The sequence below is a fragment of the Schistocerca serialis genome, chromosome 12 (genome assembly GCF_023864345.2).
Source record: "Schistocerca serialis cubense isolate TAMUIC-IGC-003099 chromosome 12, iqSchSeri2.2, whole genome shotgun sequence".
Lineage (NCBI taxonomy): Eukaryota > Metazoa > Arthropoda > Insecta > Orthoptera > Acrididae > Schistocerca > Schistocerca serialis.
In genome coordinates this window covers 75599668-75624036 of record NC_064649.1, presented here as the reverse complement: position 1 = coordinate 75624036, position 24369 = coordinate 75599668, and positions in this window count along the sequence as shown.

Below are 24369 nucleotides of genomic sequence, written 5' to 3'. Positions count from 1 at the left end.
CATTTTCTGCTAATAGAGACAGTCTTGTGTTCCATAGCTAACGCCGGGAAAGTATTCAGTAAATATAAAAAAAAACACTGCATTTAGAAAATGTGTGCTAAGGCCGAATTATGTAAAGGATTTAATTCTCAACTAAATATTCTTAATCAGTTAATGTGAATTTATTAGCATGTGAGGGTTGACTAAGCTCAAGTAATTTTAAATGTACTTAATTCTGTCCAAATGAAATTTTATTACCACACGTAAATAAGAGGTTCTACAACAAAGTTCGTACTGAAAGAAAGAAAGAAGGAAACAATAACAAAAAAAACATTTTTAAAAAAAGTAACTATTTAATTTTTTTTATAATTGTAATTTCATTAAACATTGTACGGTGGTGAAACATGGACTGTGGGAAACCGGAATATAAGAGATTCGAAGCATTTGAGACTTGTTGCTACAGAAGAATGTTGAAAACTAGGTGCACCGATAAGGTAAGGAATGACGATGTTCCCTACAGAACAGGAGAGGAAAGGAATGTATGAATAACAGATAAGAAGGAGGGACAGGATGACAAGATAACACTGAATAGCTTACTAGAGGGAGCAGTAGAGGTTAAAAACTCCAGAGGAAGAAAAGCGTTGGAGTACATCCAGCAAATAATAGGAAAAGAACGTCTTTTACGTACGTCGAAGTGACGAGCTGTGGACCAAAATTATGACGACATCCCTACGGGGTATGTGGTTTAAAGATTTATCTCCATAATCAGTTGGAACGACGGCACCAAGATTGTTCAAAATGGTTCAAATGGCTCTAAGCACCATGGCACTCTTTCTTCCACTTCATGGAACTCCCATCTCCAGTCTCCACCCCAGCAAGTAGATTCGGCTGACTGCTACCCACTTCCATACAGTTACTAGATCGTTAGCTCTGGTATCAGCATCTACGATTTAAAACACCTCCCAACAGTGGCGTGCTCACCACCTATCAACTACTCTAAGTCACGAGAATCTTTCCTCTTGCGTATTTATTTAAGGACGCGATATCTCTCATTCCAGGAATGAGATGTATCACTACAGGCTTCATTTATCACAAACTGAAGACCACAACAACAAGTGCGTACTACGAATCTGATGATGATACCTCATCTACATATACATCTACATCTACACGGATACTCTGCAAATCACATTTAAGTGCCTGGCAGAGGGTTCATCGAACCACCTTCACAATTCTCTATTATTCCAATCTCGTATAGCGCGCGGAAAGAATGAACACCTATATCTTTCCGTACGAGCTCAGATTTCCCTTATTTTACCGTGGTGATCGTTCCGCCCTATATAGGTCGGTGTCAACAAACATTTTTCGTATTCGGAGGAGAAAGTTGGTGATTGGAATTTCGCGAGAAGATTCCGTCGCAACGAAAAATGCATTTCTTTTAATGATTTCCAGCCCAAATCCTGTATCATTTCTGTGACACTGTCTCCCATGTTTCACGATTATACAAAACGTGCTGCCTTTCTTTCAGTCCTATCTGGTAAGGATCCCACACCGCGCAGCAGTATTCTAAAATAGGACAGACAAGCGTAGTATACGGAGTCTCATTAGTAGGCCTGTTACATTTCTTAAGTGTCCTGCCAATGAAACGCAGCCTTTGGGTAGCCTTCCCCACAACATTTTCTATGTGTTCTTTCCAATTTAAGTTGTTCGTTATTATAATACCTAGGTATTTAGTTGAATTTACAGCTTTTAGATTAAACTGATTTATCGTGTAACCGAAGTTTAAGGAGTTTCTTTTATCACTTATGTGGATGACCTCACATTGTTCATTATTTAGGATCAGCTGGCAATTTTCGCACCATTCAGATATTTTTTCTAAATCGTTCTGCAGTTTGTTTTGATCTTCTGATGACTTTATTAGTCGATAACTACAGAATCATCTGCAAACCACCTAAGACGGCTGTTCAAATTGTCTTACAGATCGTTGATATAGATAAAGAACAGCCAAGGACTTATAACACTACCTTGGCGAACGCTAGAAATCACTTCTGTTTTACTCGATGACTTTCCGTCAGTTACTACGAACTGTGACCGGTCTGACAGGAAATCACAAATCCAGTCACATAACTGAGACGATATTCCATAAGCAAGCAATTTTACTACGAGCCGCTTGTGTGGTAAAGTGTCAAAAGCCTTCCGGAAATCCAGAAATACGGAATCGATCTGAAATCCCTTGTCAATAGCACTCAACACTTCATGTGAATAAAGGGATAGTTGTATTTCACAGTAACGATGTTTTCTAAACCCATGTTGACTGTGTGTCAATAGACCGTTTCCTTCCAGGTAGTTCATAATGTTCGAACACAGTATATGTTCTAAAATCCTGCTGCATATCGACGTTAACGATATGGGCCTGTAGTTTAGTGGATTACTCCTACTACCTTTCTTGAATATTGGTGTGACCTGTGTGACTTCCCAGTCTTTGGGTACGGATCTTTCGTCGAGCGAACGGTTGTATGTTAAGTATGGAGCTAATGCATCAGCATACTCCGAAAGGAACCTAACTGGTATACAGTCTGGAGCAGAAGACTTGCTTTTATTAAGTTGCTTCACTCCTACGAGGATACTTACTTGAACGTTACTCATGTTGGCAGCTGTTCTCGATTCGAATTCTGGAATATTTACTTCGTCTTGTTTTGTGAAGGCATTTCGGAAGGCTGTGTTTAGTAACTCTGCTTTGGCAGCAATGTCTTCGATAGTATCCCCTTTGCTATCGTGCAGAGAAGGCATTGATTGTTTCTTGCCGCATGGCGGCAGGTAATAATGTTCTTGGTGATCAGTGTATTTGCTGGAAGCGTCTGGAAGGTCTGGAAAGTTGACAGCAGCCTGGAGTATATGTTCTAAAATCCTGCTGCATATCGACGTTAACGATGTGGGCCGGTAATTTAGTGGATTACTCCTACTACCTTTATTGAATATTGGTGTGACCTGTGTAACTTTCCAGTTTCAAGTTCAAAACAAATAATAGACTTAACAGACATGCTGTAAGTGTAAAGTGGGGCCGGCCGGAGTGGCCGTGTGGTTCTAGGCGCCACAGTCTGGAGCCGAGCGACCGCTACGGTCGCAGGTTCGAATCCTGCCCCGGGCACTGATGTGTGTGTTGTTCTTAGGTTAGTTAGGTTTAAATAGTTCTAAGTTCTAGGCGACTGATGACCTCAGAAGTTAAGTCGCATAGTGCTCACAAGGGAACCTCCCCATCGCACACCCCTCAGATTTAGTTATAAGTTGGCACAGTGGATAGGCCTTAAAAAACTGACCACAGATCAATCGAGAAAACAGGAAGGTGTTAAACAATGAAAAAAAAGCAAAATATACAAACTGAGTAGTCCATATGTAAGATAAGCAACATGAAGGATAGTGTGAACGAAGGAGCGCCGTGGTCCCGTGGTTAGCGTGAGCAGCTGTGGAACGAGAGGTCCTTGGTTCAAGTCTTCCCTCGAGTGAAAAGTTTACTTTCTTTATTTCCGCATAGTTATGATCTGTCCGTTCGTTCATTGACGTCTCTATTCACTGTAAAAAGTTTAGTGTCTGTGTTTTGCGACCGCACCGCAAAACCGTGCGATCAGTAGACGAAAGGAAGTGCCTCTCCAATGGGAACCGAAAACATTTGATCGCAAGGTCATAGGTCAACCGATTCCACCACAGGAAAACACGTCCAATATATTCTATACGACACTGGTGACGGCATGTGCGTCACATGACAGGAATATGTCGTCGACCCACCTAACTTGTACACTTGGCGAATGGCTAAAAAGATTCTTCTACCTTGCCCGATTTAGGTTTTCATGTGGATGTCAGTTACCTCGAATCGGACGGACAGACAGATATAATTGTCTGAAAATAAAAAATTAAACTTTTCACTCGAGGGAAGGCTTGAACCTAGGACCTCTCGTTCCGTAGCTGCTCTCGCTAACCACGTTTTCTTCCCCCCAATTTATTAATCATAACATTCCACAGTAGTACATAATTTTCAACTGACATTTAAAAGTAATAAAACAAACTAAAATTAATTATAGGTTCCCTGGAATTTTAGAAAAAATCCAAGTCTAAACCAGATGGTGATGTTCGTCACTTGATCGTATTTGTTTTTCAAACAAACCACGGCGCTCCTTGACTCCCATTGTCATTGATGTTGCCTATCTTCCCATGGGCTACTCAGTTTGTATATTTTACTAATTTTTTTTCATAGTTCCACACAACTTCTTCCTGTTTTCTCGATTGATATGTGTTCAGTTTTTCAAGGCCTATCCACTGTGCCAACTTATAACTAAATCTGAAGGGGGGTGCGATGTGGAGGTTCCCTTGTCAGAGCCATTTGAACCATTTGTAAAGTGAGAGGAAAACAGAGTTAAGGAGAAAGTAATTACAGAGGCAACAGGCAAGTCGCTACGGTAACGCCACGAGTTCCATAGGGCAGTGGACTTCTCACCCTGCCGATGGTTCGGGAAGTTGGACGTGCTTCTCTGTGAGCTGGCGCCTCTTGTACGTCTGAACCGGGCCGCCTGGTTGACCATAGCGCTGACAAACGACCGCTTCACCTCTGACCAGGCGAGAGCGTCCAGAGCGAGCGCATCAAGACATCTTAAAAATCTCTCCCTCTGCCGTACCTTCGTCTTTATCCGAGCCGTCTCGCAGCGGCCCCCCCCCCCTCCACTCCCACAACCTTCCCCCCCCCCCCCCCCCCCCGCCAACGAAGCCTCGTGGCACCCCTTTTGCCTAAAGGAGCAGGGCGCGCATGCAGTCAGCTTCCCTTTCTAGAGATTTCTCATTCTTCAAAATCTCGTCTCTTCCACTTCGCCGCTACCTACGGCTCATTTTTCATTTCTAACCTCCCCCCCCATCTTTTCCCACCCCCCCCCAACCCCACCCCCACCCCTCTGACATAGCGGAGACTGCGACGAAGTGTTCCTTTCCATTTTTTTCGCCCGCGTCCTTATTCCTCCACCCACATCCCCATCGCGCTTTTTTTAAGTTAAGGGTTGTGAGGAGACGCAGCATGCTTTTCACTTTGCAAGCCGAGCTTCGGTGCTCACCCCCTTCAACCCCCCCCCTTTCCCTGTGGAGCTACAACCACCCCCTTCCACCGCCCCTCTCGCCACGGAGACTCTCAAACCCCTTCAAGAAAGCTCTCCCCGAGTTCCACTTTGTCATCCCTCCGTTCGCTCGCACTGCGGACGCCGTCGGCGTCTTCTGTCGCAGAAATGAAGACACTTTCTTCCCGTCCTCTCTGTGTCTGCAGGAACAGCGGGGGGGTAGTGCGGTTCGAGGGACGGCCGCCCTGTATATTTTTCACGCAAATCTTCTTCCCTTGCGGTCGCCCGACGTAGAGGCAACCGGCCTTGTCCCATCGAGGTTATCGAGCACTGCTACGCAATACTCACTGCTCCACAGGACTCACTCGTCCGACCGAAATAATCCTACACATTTAACCGAAGTAAACTGCTACAAAGGAACACTTACTATTGGGCTATTTCCTGTCTTAAGCGTACTGCAATAAGCGAGTGGTTAAACCAAACCTTTTTTATATACGAGGGTCACTCCAAAAGAAATTCACACAGTTTTTTTTTAATCCATCTTTTATTCTACGTGTTTGAGAGTCTTAAAGTGTGTAGATACATCCTTTAGGAACAATATTTTCGTTTCTCCACATAATTTCCATCCTTTTCAACTGCCTTACGCCATCTTGGAACCAGCGCCTGTACACCCGCACGGTAAAATTCTGGACCAACCTGTTGGAGCCACTGCCGGCCGGAGTGGCCGAGCGGTTCTAGCCGCTACAGTCTGGAACAGCGCGACTGCTACGGTCGCAGGTTCGAATCCTGCCTCGGGCATGGATGTGTGTGAAGTCCTTAGGTTACTTAGGTTTAAATAGTTCTAAGTTCTAGGGGACTGATGGCGTGAAAAGTTAAGTCCCATAGTGCTCAGAGCCATTTGAACCATTTTTTTTCTTGGAGCCACTGTTTGGCAGCGTGCACAAGGGAGTCATCATTCTCAAACCTTGTTCCACGAAGAGAGTCTTTCAGTTTCGCAGAGAGATGATAGTCACATGGAGCCAGGTCAGGACTGTAAGGCGAGTGTTTCAGTGTGATCGCTTCCATGGTTTTTTGACTGACATGTGGCCTTGCATTGTCGTGCAACAGCAAGACATCCTGCTTTTGCCGATGTGGCCGAACACGACTCAGTCTAGCTTGAAGTTTCTTAAGGGTCGTCACATTTGGTGGTTCCACTTGGCACGATGTCCACAAGCAAGAGTCCTTCGGAATCGAAAAACACAGTAGCCATAACTTTTCCAGCAGAAGGTGTGATTTTGAATTTTTCTTTCTTGGGTGAATTAGCGTGATGCTTCTGTCCATCCTACAGTTTTTTTCAGCTCACTAACGTAATTAAAATTTTTCTTTGTAATCTCTGTTTCCTCCATTCTTTTTAAATGTCCATAAAATTTTAGCCGTCTCTTCCTCATTGTATCCGTGATCTTTTCTGTATTTTTGTATAAGTCTTAATTTCTCCTTTTAATCCACCTATTTTCCTTGTTTTTCTCAGGACCTAGAATTTTTCTTAGTATTTTTCTCTCTCTTTTTTTTAGTTCTCTTAATTCGCTTCTCTTATTCAATGTTAGGTACTCTGATCCATACGTTGCTTGTCTCCTAATAACTGATTTATAATGTTTTATCTTCGCTTGTATGGATATTGATTTCTTATTGTCATAGATTTGTGTTAATTTATATGCAAATTCTAACTTTTTTTATTCGTTCTTTATTTGTTGTGTTATCCAGTATATTGGCTTTGAATCTATCAACTCTATTTCTCCATATTTTGTTTTGATAAACTTTTCTGTCTTATGTTTATGTTCTACGTACTCGGTTTTTTCATAGGATATTTTTAGCCCAGTCTTTTCAGGAATCACGTGTAACAGATCAAGCATAACTGTTGCGTCTGTTCGGTTTTCACTTATCAATGCCATATCATCCCCAAAGGCTAAACATTTCACTTCAGTTTTGTTCTTTCCTTGGCCCATATTAACTCGGATACTCATTCTTTCGCGCGCACACACACACACACACACTCACACACACACACACACACACACACACACACACACACACACACAAACACACACACATATATATATATATATATATATATATATATATATATATATTACTAGCCATTAAAATTGCCACACCAAGAAGAAATGTAGATGATAAACGGGTGTTCATTGGACAAATATACTAAACTAGAACTGACATGTGACTACATTTTCACGCAATTTGTGTGCATAGATCCTGAGAACAACCACCTCTGGCCGTAATAACGGCCTTGATACGCCTGGCCATTGAGTCAAACAGAGCTTGGATGGCGTGTGAAGGTACAGCTGCCCATGCAGCTTCAACACTATACCACAGTTCATCAAGAGTAGTGACTGGCGTATTGTGACGAGCCAGTTGCTCGGCCACCAATGACCAGACGTTTTCAGTTGGTGAGAGATCTGCAGAATGTGCTGGCCAGGGCAGCGGTCGAACCTTTTCTGTATCCAGAAAGGCCCGTACAGGACCTGCAACATGCGGTCGTGCATTATCCTGCTCAAATGTATCGTTTCGCAGATATCGAATGAAGGGTAGAGCCACGGATCGTAACACATCTGAAATGTAACGTCCATTGTTCAAAGTGCAGTCAGTGTGAACAAGAGGTGACCGAGACGAGTAACCAATGGCACCCCATACCATCACGCCGGCTGGTACGCCAGTATGACGATGACGAATACGCGCTTCCAATGTGCGTTCACAGATGTCGCCAAACACGGAAGCGACCATCATGATGCTATAAACACAACCTGAATTCATCCGAAAAATGACGTTTTGCCATTCGTGCACTCAGGTTCGTCGTTGAGTACACCATCACAGGCGCTCCTGTCTGTGATGCAGCGTCAACGGTAACCGCTGCCGTGGTCTCCGAGCTGATAGTCCATGCTGCTGCAAACGTCGTCGAACTGTTCGTGCAGATGGTTGTTGTCTTGCAAACGTACCCATCTGTTGACTCAGGGATCGAGACGTGGCTGCATGATCCGTTACAGCCATGCGGATAAGATGCCTGTCATCTCGGCTACTAGTGATACGAGGCCATTGGGATTCAGAACGGCGTTCCGTATTACCCTCCGTATTCTGCTAACAGTCATTGGATCTCGACCAACGCGAGCAGCAATGTAGCGATACGATAAACCGTAATCGCGATAGGCTACAATCCGACCTTTATCAAAGTCGGAAACGTGATGGTACGCATTTCTACTCCTTACACGAGGCATCACAACAACGTTTCACCAGGCAACGCTCGTCAACTGCTGTTTGTGTATGAGAAATCGGTTGGAAACTTTCCTCATGTCAGCACGTTGTAGGTGTCGCCACCGGCGACAATCTTGTATGAATGCTCTGAGAAGCTAATCATTTGCATATCACATCATCTTCTTCCTGTCGGTTAAATTTCGCGTAGCACGTCATCTTCGTGGTGTAGCAATTTTAATGGCCATTAGTGTATATCTTGGGGTTTGAGTTCCCACTCCTCAACGGCTTCTGTGAGGTCCTCAAGACGCTGTTCCACCTTCAACGGGTCCCATCGATGCTCAGTTGCATTCATGTCTGGGGACTGTGCTGGTCATTGCATTCGGTTAATGTTGCATCTTTGAAAATAGCGAGACACTGACAGAGTACGGTGCGGTCTTGAATTGTCGTCGTGTAGGATGAAGTTGTCACCGAGTTCACGTCTGTAGGGCCTTACAATCGTTTGTAACACCTCTTACGGGTATCGGAGACCAGTCAAACTGCCGTACATGGGAATTAGAGAGGCCGCCGTCCCATCATTATTCCCACCCAGAACAATCCACCTACAAACGAATTGACTTCCCGATCGTATTGGCGTTCCTGGTGCCGTCTAGTGCTTCTCCAAACCCTAACATGTGTAGTGTCCGGCCGCAAGCCAATCCTCGCCTCGTCCGGAAACGTGACGTTACTGCAGAATGCAGTGGTTCAAAGACCCTAGGTACTTCGACTGCCTCGTTTCCGTTGGTTCAGCGCAAAACTTCCCATTCGTCTTCTAGAATGAAGATCATCCTGGTGCAACCTTCTATGCTGTTTGGTCTGAGATACGAAAGCCTGTTGCGCGGGAGAAGTAATTTCCAATATTTCTGTCAGCTGATTTGAGTTCGAGGAAATGACCCTGCATTGGTGTGATCATACGAGAACGACCAGAGGGAGTTGTACCATTCACATTTCCCGTCTCTCTGTACTTTCTCCACGCCCTAGACACACCACTGTGAGCGTCATGTAACAGATCGGCAACAACTTGCTGTGTATGATCTGCTGAAACTGAAGTCACTATGCTGACTCTATCAAAGTGTTGTATGCCTCTATGCGGCATGTCTTGCAGTGCTGAACACAAACTGAATGATATGTTAAAAAATGACGTAATTCCTCCAGTTGTATTAAGGTGTTGGTTCTATTGGCAACTAGTTTCGATGTTGTTACAACATCATCTTCAAGCCCATACTCGTTGACACTAACCTTGTGTGTCTAACACTAGTAGTCAGTGGTGAGATAGGCGTGTTCCATGCAGAAGGCAAGTAGTAAGGCAGGTAGTAAGAAAATGATTTGTAACAACATCGAAACTAGTTGCCAATAAAACCAACAACTTAATACAGCTGAAGGAATTACGTCATTTTTTAACATATATTATACCAGCTGACGTCCCAAGTCGTCCGTTTTAATTATGGATATACGAAGATCAAACTTAATGAAGCTGTTGTTGATGCTGTACTTGCAGTTGTAAGTAGGCTGTTTAGGTTTTCTCGTTGGTAACGCCACGGGGCTATGTAAGTAGGCTGTTTAGGTTTTCTTATTGGTAACGCCACGTAGCGCTCTGTATGAAAATCACTGGCTGTGCTGTGTGCAGTCTGTGGCTGGTCTGCATTGTTGTTGGCCATTGTAGTGTTGGGCAGCTGGATGTTAACAGCGCGTAGCGTTGCGCAGTTGGAGGTGAGCCGCCAGCAGTGGTGGATGTGGGGAAGTGAGATGGCGGATTTTTGAGAGCGGATGATCTGGACGTGTGTCCATCAGAAACAGTACATTTGTAAGAATGGATGTCATGATCTGCTATATATATTATGACTTTTGAACAATATTAAGGTAAATACATTGTTTGTTCTCTATCAAAATCTTTCATTTGCTAACTATGCCTATCAGTAGTTAGTGTCTTCAGTAGTTTGAATCTTTTATTTAGCTGGCAGTAGTGGCGCTCGCTGTATTGCTGTAGTTCGAGTAACGAAGATTTTTGTGAGGTAAGTGATTTGTGAAAGGTATAGGTTAATGTTAGTCAGGGCCATTCTTTTGTAGGGATTTTTGAAAGTCAGATTGCGTTGCGCTAAAAAAATATTGTGTGTTTAGTGTTGATCAGAATAGGTAAAGAGCGCAATGTCTGAGTACGTTCAGTTTTGCTCAGCTGTTTGAAAATCAAATAACGTATGGGATTTACCAGCACAGTAATTCACTAATTTTTCTAAGGGGACGTTTCACAGTGCGCCACTGCCGCAGCGGTATGTTTACATCACTGAGCTACGGCCACAGAGCATGCCAATAATAAACAGCGTAGAGTATATGGACTTTAATTGGATAAAGCATGAAGTGTCTAGACTGTTGAGACATCTAGTATCGTATACTACATTTTGTGTGCAGCTGCAGTGATATGGGTCCCCTGATGCGTCTAGATACAACACTGACTGGTGACACGTAAGTGAGCATCTTGTCTGATCACCTGCATCAATTCATGTCCATTGTGCAGTCCGACGCACTTGGTCAATTCCAGCAGGACAGTGCGACACCCCACACGTCCAGAGTGGCTCCAGGAATTCTCTTCTGAGTTGAAACACTTCCGCTGGCCACCAAACTCCCCATACCTGAACATTATTGAGCATATCAGGGAGGTCTTGCAACGTGCTGTTCAGAAGAGATCTCCTGTCCATCGCACTCTCACGGATTTATGGACAGCCTTGCAGGATTCATGGCGTGAGTTCCCTCCAGCACTACTTCAGACATTAATAGAGTTCACGTCACGTCTTGTTGCGGCACTTCTGCGTGCTCGCGGGGGCTCTACACAGTATTAGACAGGTGTATCAGTTTCTTTCGCTCTTCAGTGTATAATATCAGGTCTTACACATCGTTACTTCTGAGAGTGACTGATGCTGAAACAGAAACAAACCCCGCTCCCCGTTTGTGGAAGTTGGGCTTCGAATTGTAATAGGCACGAGCGTATTTCACAGAAGTTGACTGCGAGCGTAGAAATTAGTGTAGCCGCGTGATAGAAAATTCGTGCGACGTAACGAGCGCTACGCTCTGGAAGCTAGTGCAGCGCTTGTGAGCTCCGCGCGCCTTCCCACTACTACGACGCATGCACGTGGTTCGGTTCCGGGCTGCGCCTCCACTTGTGAGCCAGACAGAGGGCGGCCATCGGCCCTGTCTGTGGAACTGCAGCCGGAGGCTCGCGTGCCTCGCGGCTATTACGATAGAACGCCGGCCAGCCAGCCAATGGCAGGTTCCGTGAGTCCCACCTGTCCCTCCCACCCCATTATTCCACGCCTCCCCGCCCCCCCCCCCCGCCCCCATCACGAGCACTGAATTAAACATAATTTCACTGCCCAGAAGTAGGGGGGGGGGGGGGGGGGGTTCATCGGGCCGCGATGCCTGCCACAGGCAACCGAGCAATGTACTGAAAAGGTCAGCCTGCTAGTAACAAGAGTGATCAACACGTATACTCACTCTTCACACACACACACACACACACACACACATATATATATATATATATATATATATATATATATATATATATATATATATATATATATATATATACTACTTGCCATTAAAATTGCTACACCACGAAGATGACGTGCTATAGACGCGAATTTCAACCGACAGGAAGAAGATGCTATGATATGCAAATGACTGGCTTTTCAGAGCATACACACAAGGATCGCGCCGGTGGCGACACCTACAAAGTGTTGACATGAGGAAAGTTTCCAGCAGATTTCCATACACAAACAGCAGTTGACCGGCGTTGCCTGGTGAAACGTTGTTGTGATGCCTCGTGTAAGGAGGAGAAATGCGTATCATCACGTTTCCGACTTTGATAAAGCAAGTATTGTAGCCAATCGCGGTTGTGGTTTATCGTATCGCGACATTGGTGCTCGCGTTGGTCGAGATACAATGTTAGCAGAATGTGGAATCGGTGGGTTCAGGATGGTAATACGGAACGCCCTGCTGGATCCCAACGGTCTCGTATCACTAGCGCTCGAGATGACAGGCATCTTATCCGCATGGCTGTAACGGATCGTGCAGCCACATCTCGATCCCTGAGTCAACAGATGAGGACGTTTGCAAGACAACTACAATCTGCACGAACAGTTCGACGACGTTTGCAGCAGCATGGACTGTCAGCTCGGAGACACGGATGCGGTTACCCTTGACGCTGCATGACAGACAAGAGCGCCTACGATGGTGTACTCAACGACGAACCTGGGTGCACGAATGGCAAAACGTCATTTTTTTCCGACGAATCCAGGTTCTGTTTACAGCATCATGATGGTCGCATCCGTGTTTGGCGACATCGCGGTGAACGCACATTGGAAGCGTGTATTCGTCATCGCTATACTGCCGTATCACCCTTCGTGATGGTATGGGGTGCCATTGGTTACACGTCTCGGTCACCTCTTGTTCGCATTGACTCACTTTGAACAGCGAAACGATACATTTGAGCATGATAATGCACGACCGCATGTTGCAGGGCCCGTACGGGCCTTTCTGGATACAGAAAATATTCGACTGCTGCCCTGGCCAGCACATTCTCCAGATCTCTCACCAATTGAAAACGTCTGGTCAATGGTGGCCGAGCAACTGGCTCATCACAAAACGGCAGTCACTACTCTTGATGAACTGTCGTATCGTGTTGAAGCTGCATGGGCAGCTGTACCTGTACACGTCATCCAAGCTCGTTTGACTCAATGCCCAGGCGTATCAAGGCCGCTATTACGGCAAGAGGTGGTTGTTCTGAGTACTGATTTCTCAGGATCTACGCACCCAAATTGCGTGAAAATGTAATCACATGTCAGTTCTAGTATAATATATTTGTCCAATGAATACCGGTTTATCATCTGCATTTCTTCTTGGTGTAGCGATTTTAACGACCAGTAGTGTAACTGATGGTCTCATCTAGATGATGCCTTGCAGAGTGGAAAAACTCTCCGTATGCGGGGAGGACCGACAATCATCATCTTGAGACAAGGATTTTCAAGATGCACACTTAGAAGAGTGCTTGCTTTGTTTTTTAATGTTTTTTTTTTTGTAACCAACCTAAATAGTTTTTTGTTTTCGAAGGGAAGTATGTTTATTTTGTTAGTATGGTGTTTTACAAACCTCAGTGGGTGTACTATGAAAATTCATTGTAGTAAACTGTATGGTATTACAAGCTTTTTTTGAGGGGGTGTACTCTGAACGCATAATGATGCGTATGCGTGGGACACTCCATTTTGGAAATCGTTAGGGAATTAAATATTCCGAGCTCCACAGCGTTAGGAATGTGAAGACAATGCCAGGTTTCACGAGTTACCTGTGACTGTAGACAATGCAGTGCCCAACGGCCTTCGCTTATCGACCGAGAGCAGCGACGTTTGCGTGGAGTTGTCAGTGCTAGCAGACAAGCAATAGTGGATGAAATAAACGTAGAAATTAACGTGGGACGTGCGAAGAACGTGTCCGTTAAGGGGCTCCGGAACGCCCTATACTTGCAATGTTAAAATAACGCTTATTAATTACATCTTTCCTCACAAAGTATTAGAAGTAGGAAGTTGAACTTTTTACACATTATTTATTGGAATATGGACTACAACTTAACACAGGGATTTTACATAATTTTTGTTCAGTTATTAAAGATGATTTTTTTTTGAATTGTAATGAAAATTCACAACATTTTTTTGCAATTTTTTATTTATATATTCAAAAATATACAGTTTTTTGGAAAAAGGCTGTGTTAAATTATGCAGAAGGTACTGTGTAACATTTACTGAAAGTTTGAAACAAATATGTTTGGAAGATCCTTAGAAAACATGTAATTAGTATGAGAAAATAAAAGTTTTGGGAATCGAGTGACAAAGATTGGATTAACTTTTTAGTGCATTCCAGGTCCATAGGATGGATTATCTTCATCCTCTGCAAACTCCTCCTCCAGCTTCCTCTTGTTCCTCCTCCTGTTTACTCTTGCTTGTATTTCTAGACTCTTTACAGCCCTGTCTGCAGCCCGAAGGCGTTCCTTGTCTAAAGCAAGCATCGCTCGTTGTTGTGTTTGTAGATTTTGCTACCATTTTCTTCAGTTGCAGTTACTGCAACACTGTTCCAAAAGGTGGTCATGTATGAACACTTATCACATTTCAGTTGTATTTCACTAGCAAGTCCTACGTTCTTTATTATGGAGAGTTCCAGACCAACTTCAGTACAATGAATACATCTTACACAATTTGAAAAAATTCCTTTGAGAACCGACATATCAAATATTTCATTCACATCCGATTCGCCCATAAAACAGTCATAGTTTTCACTCATTGAACCAAGCTTCTTCTGTGAAGTATTTTCTTTCCCACTTTGACTGCTATGGGCAGGTGTACTTGAGAGGTTAGGTTCACTCACTTGGTTATCGTCTTTATTGTTTACAGTAATAACACATACCTTTGGCTTTCCAACATTTCTCCTTTTCTTAAAAGCCTTCAGAGGATTTCTAATAACTTTACTTTTACTCATTATTATACTTCAACAAAACAGAGACTCAAGAAACAGAATTAATTACGAATATTTTCGAGATAACGACAGAGTAAATAAACATGAAACAATCAACAATCACACCAGCGATATATATTGAACCATCACAGGTTAGCCACTACACATACTTTATCTCACATCACTAAAATGTACCTGATGAACACGGACGTTAATAATAACACCATTTGACAGCAGTTTAACAGCGCCACAGTGGGTCACGCCCATGTAGAACACATTTCAAAAAAAATTCGGAATTGAGTAAATTATATATCTATTAAAAGGTAATAGTCTGCAGATTCAGAAAACGCAAAAAAGTAAAAATTGAACTTTTCATGATTTTGAGCCTTTCCGGAGCCCCTTAAGACAGTGCGGCGTCGCAATTTGTTCTTAATGGATGACGCGAGGGGCTTTGCTAACAGCGCGAAATGGCCTGCAGCGCCTCTCCTGGGCTCTTGACCATATCGCTTGGACCCTAGGCGACTGGAAGAACGTTGCCTGGTCAGATGAATCCCGATTTCAGCTGGTAAGAGCTCACGGTAGGGTTCGAGTGTGGCGTAGACCACACGAAGCAATCACCCAGGTTGTAAGCAATACACGGTGCAGACTGGTGGTAGCTTCATAACGTTGCGGACTGTGTTTACATTGCATGGAATAGATCCTCTGGTCCAACTCAATCGATCACTGAACGGAAATGGTTATTTTTTGGCTACTCGGAGACCATTTTCAGCCATTTCAGATGGAATTTTTATGGATGATGCATGGGGGCTTAATTATTAAATTTTAAAATCATTTTTATTTTTGGTAGCTGTATGTCCGATTACGCTGTGTCTCGTAAACGGTTGGCCCTGACTAGTATTATTACGCAATCTGACTGCATAGAACAACAACAAAGAATGAAATGAAAATTTTCGTTAACACAATTAATTAATTAAGTCCCCAGCAACTATAAAACCTACGAAACCAAAGCACAAGTATAACTGTTCTGTGTGTGGAAGTATGACTCAACGTACACATCTGGCACGGTTCTTCTTCAATAAGACAAGAAATTTCAAATACCATTTATACTGACGTGATAAAAAAAATGAGAAATACTATAATTGCGCAAGAAAACCAGAATTACACTATAATACAAGAACACAAGCCAGATGCTTTGTTGACTGAACCTGTAATGACGCATTATTCAGGACATTGAAATAATGAGAAAAAAAAAGAAAAGTAGTTTGTTACCTTCGTTTATATTGATGAAAAGCACTCTAATCATTACAATATCTCCACACCGACTCGCTACTACCACATCTCAACAAGAACTGACTACTGCCACATCTCGACAAGCACTCTTCACTACGACATCTCAGCAAGCACTGACTACTACGAGTTCTCAACAAGCACTGCCCTCCGCTACTTCTCAATAATCACTGCCAGTGGAGGCGGCGAAACAAAACTCTCTGGCGCTGTGGCTCAGTGTAGCCACCTTTCAATGAAAATGTGCCATTTCAGCGGGTCACAATTGTTCGCGATGGATTTGAACTACACTCACGTTTGAATTAATAATGCTGACATCTGACATTCAGTGGAGAGCAGAAAAGGTCAAATATCGGTAATAGTTCGTGTAGTCGTAAATGTTTATACCATGTTAGGGGGGAATGCCACGAACAACGCACTACGAATCCTGACTGGTAAGGGATGAATGTGGGGGTGTAGGTGTGTTTCAGGGTTACTTTTGTACATTTTTCTTGAATAACTCGAAAACCACTGCCTTCAGTGAAAACATATTCCAGTACAAAAGTCAAGGTGGGATGTTGATGAAAAACACACACTATTTCAACAATGCACCGAATCCACAGTTTTGGAGATACGGCAATGAAATTTTTTACTACGCTTTACATGAAAGTAACACATTTACGTATAAAATCCTTTGATTATATATATTCAACTTTTTTAATGAAATTTGAAGTTTTATTTTCAAAAAAATGTATGTTCCTTTTTCTTAGAAAGTATTCAAGAGATTTCTACAAAAAATTCTCTGTTTCATCCCTTTATATGTTTTAAGCTTCTCTCTTGAGGTTTTTGGAATAGGTCAAATAGGAGAATTTTCATAATTTTTTAAATTATAATTCCACAAGTACAATGTTAATTTCATGCAAAATTCCAAAGCACTTTGCCCCATATCTCAGCTTGCAATCAGCATTTCAAAATTTTCTCTTGAGAGAACGTTTATTAGGTTTAAGAAATATGTGTACAAATTTCATAATTCTAGTGTTCATAGAATCTGAGGAAAAGGTACATAAACTTCAAAAAACAAACTTTTCAGGAAACGCAATTTAAAGTTCAACGTAACTTTTTTCCTAATGTCACTTGTGCAGAAAGCACCACATTTGTACTCTGTGTCGTCTTTCCCTTCAAGGCTTCTCCTCTGGTTTCTTGTTGTCTTTTCATTCACAAGGTCTTCAACTGACTTTTCAGCTGCAGAGACGCGCTGTAAATCTATTTTTCTCAGGATGTCTTGAGTAAAATTTCGTATCTTCAAGCACATTCTTTCTAAGACCTTCATCCTCCCGATGTTCCCATCATTAAATACAATAACTGCATCATAAGTTGCAATTCTGACAACTGTAGCAGATGCAAATATGTTTTTAGGGCATCGTTTCCATGTGAGTAAATTTAGAGACTCTTTTGGATTTTGGGTTTTGTCATGAACGCACTTTTCGAGAAGTGCAGGATCGGCCAAAGATGATCTATAAAACCAAAGAGTATTTATCACGGCCTTCTAGATGTATCCCGTCCATGTTTGGTTGAAGTAATACACAGAAATGTTGTTCACTGAGCTGGTATTGAAGAGCTGCTTCAAAACGTGGGCGTGGCACTGAGGCCGCGTTACACACTTTTAATTAATTTTCAGACACTTCGGATGCGACTTCAACACTGAAACTTTGGGAACTTATTGTCCATGAGTTGTAGTAGCAAATAAAAAAATAAATCGAAAATTTGCATTTTTGGTCAGTTTCATCAGCGTTCCCCCTTAACTACATTAAATTTCCTACCAAAAGCTCCTGTTCATGTCTTCTATAGTACTAATAGTTAGCGCGTAGTGAGCGAAGGAATATGAAAATCTGGCGCCTGGTTTTTGAAAGTCAGAAGTAACACCGCAGGCTGCAACTCAATCGTCCTCTACATGAGAAAAAAATACCATTTATTTCGTGACAAATTCAAGAATTCGGCAATGATAGTATGCAATGGGGTAAGTAAGTTTGTTTCAGGGGTATTACTCCTAGCCGGCCGGGGTGGCCGAGCGGTCCTAGCCGCTACAGTCTGGGACCGCGCGACGCTACGGTCGCGGGGTCGAATCCTGCCTCGGGCATGGATGTGTGTGATGTCCTTAGGTTAGTTAGGTTTAAGTAGTTCTAAGTTCTAGAGGACCGATGACCTCAGAAGTTAAGTCCCATAGTGCTCAGAACAATATTACTCCTAACTCTTCTACGAAATACACTCCTGGAAATTGAAATAAGAACACCGTGAATTCATTGTCCCAGGAAGGGGAAACTTTATTGACACATTCCTGGGGTCAGATACATCACATGATCACACTGACAGAACCACAGGCACATAGACACAGGCAACAGAGCATGCACAATGTCGGCACTAGTACAGTGTATATCCACCTTTCGCAGCAATGCAGGCTGCTATTCTCCCATGGAGACGATCGTAGAGATGCTGGATGTAGTCCTGTGGAACGGCTTGCCATGCCATTTCCACCTGGCGCCTCAGTTGGACCAGCGTTCGTGCTGGACGTGCAGACCACGTGAGACGACGCTTCATCCAGTCCCAAACATGCTCAATGGGGGACAGATCCGGAGATCTTGCTGGCCAGGGTAGTTGACTTACACCTTCTAGAGCACGTTGGGTGGCACGGGATACATGCGGACGTGCATTGTCCTGTTGGAACAGCAAGTTCCCTTGCCGGTCTAGGAATGGTAGAACGATGGGTTCGATGACGGTTTGGATGTACCGTGCACTATTCAGTGTCCCCTCGACGATCACCAGTGGTGTACGGCCAGTGTAGGAGATCGCTCCCAACACCATGATGCCGGGTGTTGGCCCTGTGTGCCTCGGTCGTATGCAGTCCTGATTGTGGCGCTCACCTTCACGGCGCCAAACACGCATACGACCATCATTGGCACCAAGGCAGAAGCGACTCTCATCGCTGAAGACGACACGTCTCCATTCGTCCCTCCATTCACGCCTGTCGCGACACCACTGGAGGCGGGCTGCACGATGTTGGGGCGTGAGCGGAAGACGGCCTAACGGTGTGCGGGACCGTAGCCCAGCTTCATGGAGACGGTTGCGAATGGTCCTCGCCGATACCCCAGGAGCAACAGTGTCCCTAATTTGCTGGGAAGTGGCGGTGCGGTCCCCTACGGCACTGCGTAGGAACCTACGGTCTTGGCGTGCATCCGTGCGTCGCTGCGGTCCGGTCCCAGGTCGACGGGCACGTGCACCTTCCGCCGACTACTGGCGACAACATCGATGTACTGTGGAGACCTCACGCCCCACGTGTTGAGCAATTCGGCGGTACGTCCACCCGGCCTCCCGCATGCCCACTATACGCCCTAGCTCAAAGTCCGTCAACTGCACATACGGTTCACGTCCACGCTGTCGCGGCATGCTACCAGTGTTAAAGACTGCGATGGAGCTCCGTATGCCACGGCAAACTGGCTGACACTGACGGCGGCGGTGTACAAATGCTGCGCAGCTAGCGCCATTCGACGGCCAACACCGCGGTTCCTGGTGTGTCCGCTGTGCCGTGCGTGTGATAATTGCTTGTACAGCCCTCTCGCAGTATCCGGAGCAAGTATGGTGGGTCTGACACACCGGTGTCAATGTGTTTTTTTTTCCATTTCCAGGAGTGTATGTCAACAGGCAAAATACGGCACTGCGGTCGGCAACGGCTATATAAGACAACAAGTGTCTAACGCAGTTGTTAGATCGGCTCTTGCTGCAAGTTATCAAGACTTTGAACGTGGTGTTACAGTCGGCACACAAGCAATGGGACACAGCATCTCCGAGGTAGCGATGAAGTGCGAATTTTCCCGTGCGACCAGGAATCCGGTGAAACATCAACATCGCTGAGGCCGGAGAAAGATGGCAAGAGCGGCACCAATGACGAGAATCGTTCAACATGACAGAAGTGTAACCCTTCCGCGAACTGCTACAGATTTCAAACGTCAGCGTGTGAACCATTCAAAGGAACATAATCGATATGGGCTTTCGGAGACTAAGGTTCTTGAAGCCTGATGACTGCCCAACACAGAACTTTACGCCTTGCCTAACCTATCAACAACGACATTGGACTGTTGATGACTGGAAACGCGTTGCCTGGTCGGACGAGTCTCGTTTCAAATTGTATCGAGCGCTATGGACGTGTACGCGTGTAGAGACAACCTCATGAATTCATGGACCCTGCACGCCAGCAGGGGACTGTTCAAGCTGGTGGAGGCTCCGTAATAGTGTGCGGGGTGTGCAGTTGGAGTGATGTGGAACCCCTGATACGTCTAGATACGACTGTGACAGATGACACGTACTGTCTGATCACCTGCATTCGTGTCCATTGTGCATTCCGACGGACTTGGGCAATTCAGGCTGGACAATGCGTCACCCCACACGCCCAGAATTGGCCTTGGCCACCAAACTTCTGAGACATGAACATTAATGGGGATATCTGGGATGCCTTTCATGGTGCTGTAAAGAGATTTCCACCCCCTCGTACGTGTACGGATTTTTGGAGAGCCCTGCAGGATTCATCAGGCCAATTCCCTCCAGCACTACTTCAGACATCAGTCGAATCAATGCCACATCATGTTGCACTTCGGCGTGCTCGCGGGGTCCCTACAAGACATTAGGCTGGTGTACCAGTTTCTTTGGCTCTTCAGTGTATGTACTGCAATAGAGATACACTACTGGCCATTAAAATTGGTATACCAAGACGAAATGCAGATGATAAACGGGTATTCATTGGACAAATATATCATACTACGAGGGCAGTTCAGTAAGTAATGCAACACATTTTTTTTCTGAAACAGGGGTTGTTTTATTCAGCATTGAAATACACCAGGTTATTCCCCAATCTTTTAGCTACACAACACTATTTTTCAACGTAATCTCCATTCAATGCTACGGCCTTACGCCACCTTGAAATGAGGTCCTGTATGCCTGCACGGTACCATTCCACTGGTCGATGTCGGAGCCAACGTCGTACTGCATCAATAACTTCTTCATCATCCGCGTAGTGCCTCCCACGGATTGCGTCCTTCATTGGGCCAAACATATGGAAATCCGACGGTGCGAGATCGGGGCTGTAGGGTGCATGAGGAAGAACAGTCCACTGAAGTTTTGTGAGCTCCTCTCGGGTGCGAAGACTTGTCTTGCGTTGTCATGAAAAAGGAGAAGTTCGTTCAGATTTTTGTGCCTACGAACACGCTGAAGTCGTTTCTTCAATTTCTGAAGAGTAGCACAATACACTTCAGAGTTGATCGTTTGACCATGGGGAAGGACATCGAACAGAATAACCCCTTCAGCGTCCCAGAAGACTGTAGCCATGACCTTACCGGCTGAGGGTATGATTTAAACTTTTTCTTGGTAGGGGAGTGGGTGTGGCGCCACTCCATTGATTGCCGTTTTGTTTCAGGTTCGAAGTGATGAACCCATGTTTCATCGCCTGTAAAAATCTTTGACAAGAAATTGTCACCCTCAGCCACATGACGAGCAAGCAATTCCGCACAGATGGTTCTCCTTCGCTCTTTATGGTGTTCGGTTAGACAACGAGGGACGCAGCGGGAACAAACCTTTGAATATCCCAACTGGTGAATAATTGTGACAGCACTACCAACAGAGATGTCAAGTTGAGCACTGAGTTGTTTGATGGTGATCCGTCGATCATCTCGAACGAGTGTGTTCGCACGCTCCGCCATTGCAGGAGTCACAGCTGTGCACGGCCGGCCCGCACGCGGTAGATCAGACAGTCTTGCTTGACCTTGCGGTGATGATGACACACGCTTTGCCCAACGACTCACCGTGCTTTTGTCCACTGCCAGATCACCGTAGACATTCTGCAAGCGCCTATGAATATCTGAGATGCCCTGGTTTTCCGCCAAAAGAAACTCGATCACTGCCCGTTGTTTGCAACGCACATCCGTTACAGACGCCATTTTAACAGTTCCGTACAGCGCTGCCACCTGTCGGAAGTCAATGAAACTATACGAGACGAAGCGGGAATGTTTGAAAATATTCCACAAGAAATTTCCGGTTTTTTCAACCAAAATTGGCCGAGAAAAAAAATGTGTTGCATTACTTATTGAACTGCCCTCGTAGAACTAACATGTGATTACATTTTCACCCAATTTGGGTGCATAGATCCTGAGAAATCAAGTACTCAGAAGAACCACCTCTGGCCGTAATAACGGCGTTGATATGCCTGGGCATTGAGTCGAACAGACCTTGCATGGCGTGTACAGGTACAGCTGCCCATGCAGCTCCACTTGCTCGGCCACCATCGACCAGACGTTTCCAATTGGTGAGAGATCTGGAGAATGTGCTGGCCAGGGCAGCAGTCGAACATTTTCTGTATCCAGAAAGCCCCGTACAGGACCTGCAACATTCGGTCGTGCATTACCCTGCTGAAATGTACGGTTTCGCAGGGATCGAATGAAGGGTAGAGCCACGGATCGTAACACATCTGAAATGTAACGTCCACTTTTCAAAGTGCAGTCAAGAGGTGACCGAGACGTGTACCCAATGGTAGCCCATACCATCAAACCGGGTGATACGCCAGTATGGCGATGACGAATGCAATCTTCCCATGAACGTTCAACGCGATGTCGGCAAACACGGACGCTACCATCATGATGCTGTAAACAGAACCTGGATTCATCCGAAAAAATGAGGTTTTGCCAATCGTGCACCCAGGTTCGTCGTTGAGTACACCATCGCAGGCGCTCCTGCCTGTGATGCAGCGTCAAGGGTAACCACAGCCACGGTCTCCGAGCTGACAGTTCATGCTGCTGCAAACTGCAAACGTCGTCGAACTGTTCGTGCAGGTGGTTTTTGTCTTTCAAACGTCCCCATCTGTTGACTCAGGGATCGAGATGTGGCTGCACGATCCGTTACAGCCATGCGCATAAGATGCCTGTCATCTCGACTGCTAGTGATACGAGGCCGTTGGGATCCAGCACGGCGTTCCGTATTACCCTCCTGAACCCACCGATTCCATATTATGCTAACAGTCATTGGATCTCGACCAACGCGAGCAGCAATGTCGCGATACGATGAACCGCAATCGCGATAGGCTACAATCCGACCTTTACCAAAGTCGGAAACGTGATGGTAGGCATTTCTCCTCCTTACACGAGGCATCACAATAACGTTTCACCAGGCAGTGCCGGTCAACTGCTGTTTGTGTATAAGAAATCGGTTGGAAACTTTCCTCGTGTCAGCACGTTGTAGGTGTCGCCACCGGCGCCAACCTTGTGTGAGTGCTCTGAAAAGCTAACCATTTGCATATGACAGCATCTTCTTCCTGTCGGTTAAATTTCGCGTCTGTAGCACGTCGTGGTGTAGCAATTTTGCCAGTAGTGCATTTATCTTAAACAGTAGCTTCAGCAACGTACTGACCACTGGCCTCCGCACTATGTATGTGAAGGTTGGTGCTTTTTTTACATACAAATCGTTTTGAAGCTAATGTTGCTAAGAAGCAGTCTTAACCGTGCAGTGAGTGGCCTATGGAGTGTGCATCTGCATTGCAACAATGTTCACATATGTGTGAATTCCCAAGGGACCAAACTGCATAGGTCAACGGTCCCTAGGCTTACACACTACTTATACTAATTTACGCTAAGAACAACACAGACACCCATGCCCGAGGGAGGACTCGAAACTCCGGCCGGAGATCTGCATTGCTATACAGGGTGGTCCATTGATAGTGGCCGGGCCAAATATCTCATGAAATATGCATCATAAGAAAAAACTACAAGGAAGGGCGCTATGGTTGGTCCGCTAGATGGCGCTGCCATAGGTCAAACGGATATCAACTGCGTCTTTTTTTAAACAGGAACCACCATTTTTATTACATATTCGTGTACTACGTAAAGAAATATGAATGTTTTAGTTGGACCACTTTTTTCGCTTTGTGACAGATGGCGCTGTAATAGTCACAAACGTGTAAGAACGTGGTATCACGTAACATTCCGCCAGTGCGGACTGTATTTGCTTCGTGATACATTACCCCTGTTAAAATGGACCTTTTCCCAATTGCGGAATAGTCGATATCGTGTTGACGTATGGCTATTGCGATCAAAATGCCCAACGGGCGTGTGCTATGTATGCTGCTCGGTATCCTGGACGACATCATCCAAGTGTCCGGACCGTTCGCCGGATGATTACGTTATTTAAGGAAACAGGAATTGTTCAGCCACATGCGAAACGTCAACCA